Below are 2,741 nucleotides of genomic sequence, written 5' to 3'. Positions count from 1 at the left end.
CTGCTGAAGAGTTGGACACTTCATTAATTTTTTTCAAATTTTAAACCTAATTCAATATTTTAATAACAATGAAACTATTTGCAATTTTTGTGTTCAGTGTCAATAAAAAGGATAAGTATCATTTCATATATGTGACATCTAGACCTACAAATGTAAGAATGCTATAAATTATTTAATGCTACAAAATGTTCCTCAGCCACCATGGGCAATGTTGCAAATATTACACTAATTCATGAGTTCCTCCAAAACCAGAAATTGGGACTCAAAGAGGAGCAAGATAATGGTCGCTCAGCACTCCTGGGAAATAACAGGTCGCGCAGGAATCTATTATCGTCATGCTATCCGAGAGGAAGGACTTGACAAGTCAATTTTCTTTTCCCTTAGCTAAGCACTTTGACAGCTGAATTCCTCCCTGCACTCCAAAGCTAGTCTGTCTCCAAAGTTCACAGTGACACAACACACAAACCTTCAGGGCATTTCAGATGTAATTTTTTTTTTTTTTTTTCTGAAGACACAGAGCAATTTATGTAGAAAAGCGTTTCTCTGGGGCCTGAACTATGTTAGTCTTAGAAATATGTGTTTAGGGTGACAGGTGCTCTGTGCCAGCACTGAGTGCTGAATCCCAAGTGACAGAAACACCTCTAGGTTTTTAATAGATTTAGTTCTTTTGTGGCTGTAATCTATGGTACCTTCTAAAGCATGAAGCCCAGGGCAAGGAGCTCTCTTGCCCAGGTCTAAGAGATAAGGTCTTATTTTATATACCCCATGGTGCCCAGTCGGAGGAATCAGGAAGGCCTCTGTGGTAAGGAGGTCTTGAATAAACTTAGACTTCAAGATTGAATAAGAGTTAACAAGGCAAAGAATTGGGGAGAATGGGGTGGGGGGAGCGGTGGAAGATGTGCCAGACAGAATAGAGTGTGCAAATGAGAGCCTGCTGCCTTCAGGAAACTGAAAGGAGGTCTGTTTGGGCCTTGTAAGTCAGGATAGGAATTTTGGAACTTGACTTAGGGACAATGGGAAAGGGAAGAATAGTTGAGAGGTTATTTTTCCTTCCTTCCATCTTTCCATCCTTCTTTTCTTCCTTTTATTCCTTCTTTCTAACACTTACACAGTGATTACTCTATTCCAGGCACTGTTCTAAATAATTATATCTATGTATATCTATATCTAGATATCTAGATATAGATAGATTTGTGTGTGTATAATCATTTAATACTAATAATTACCCTAGGAAGTAGGCTGTTGCAATGTAACAGTTGAAAAATCGAGTCAGTGGATTGGAGAAAGGTAGGTGTATTAAAAAGTTATTTAGGTTAGTCATTAGGGAAATGCAAATCAAAACCACAAGGGATACCCCTTCACATCTACTAGGTTAGCCATAATTTAGAAAGAGGAAAACAACAAGTGTTGGTGAGGGTGTGGGGCAATTGGAACCCTGGTGCCTTTGCTGGCGGGAATGCAAAATGGTGCCGCTGCTGTGGAAAACTGTTTATTGTTTCCTCCAAAAGTTAAACATAGAATTACCATATCACCCAGCAATTCCACTCCTAAGCATATACTCAAAAGAACTGAAAAGATGTATTCAAACAAAAGTTTGCACTCCTAGCAGTACTATTCACAATAGCCAAAAGGTGGAAACAAACCAAATGTCCATCAACAGGTGAATGGATAAACAAAATACATTGTACCCATACTGTGGACTATTAGTCACCATGAAAAGCAATGACACATGCTTCAACATGGATGAACCTTGAACTCATTATGCTGAGAAAAAGAAGCCAGACACAAAAGGTCACATATTACATGGTTCCACTTTTACAAAACGTCCAAAATAGGAAAATCCATAGAGACAGAAATCAGGCTAGTGATTGCCAGGAGCTAGGGGGAGTGGGGGAGTGGGGAGTGATTAAGTGGTTTCCTTTTGGTGTGATGAAAATGTAACTAAATAGAGGTAATAGTTGCACAATATTGTAAATGTACTAAATGCTAACTGGATCGTATTTTTTTAAATTGAAGTATACTGATTTAAAATGTTTCACGTGTACAGAAAAGTGTACACGTGAAACATTTTTCTTTCATTTTAGGTTACTCTATTTTTTTTTCAGATTCTTTTCCATTATAGGTTATTACAAGATATTGAATATAGTTCCCTCTGCTATACTCGTTGTTTATTTATTTTATATATAGTAGTGTGTATCTTTTAAACCCAAATTCCTAATTTATCTCCCCCCCTTCCCCTTTGGTAATCATAAGTTTGTTTTCTATGTTGGTGAATTGTATGCTTTTATTTTATTTATTGAAGTATAGTTGATTTACAAAGTTGTGTTAATTTCTGCAGTACAACAAAGTGATTCAGTTATATATATTCTTTTTTTAAATATTATTTTCCATTATGGTTTATCATAGGATACTGAATATAGTTCTCTGTGCTTTATAGTAGGACCTTGCTGTTTATCCGTTAGCAAGTGAATTGTATGCTTTTAAATGGTTGATTTTATGTTATGTGAATTTTACCTCAATTAAAAAAAAAAACCAATCCAAAAAGAAGTCTTTAGGAGGTGGAGCCAATGGATGGCACTTGGTGATTGATGGATGGTAGGGAGATGGAGAAATAGAGGAAGGAGTCAAGAATGACTCCCAGCCAGCTGACTTGAGCAAATAGGAGAGTGATTACATTTACTGAGAAGGGGAAGACTGAAGAAGGAGTAGATATCTAGGAGATGACGAGCTCCATTTCGGAT

This window comes from Lipotes vexillifer, unplaced genomic scaffold, assembly GCF_000442215.2.
Source record: "Lipotes vexillifer unplaced genomic scaffold, Lipotes_vexillifer_v1.1 scaffold1122, whole genome shotgun sequence".
Classification (NCBI taxonomy): Eukaryota; Metazoa; Chordata; class Mammalia; order Artiodactyla; family Lipotidae; genus Lipotes; species Lipotes vexillifer.
This window is presented reverse-complemented; position numbering follows the sequence as displayed.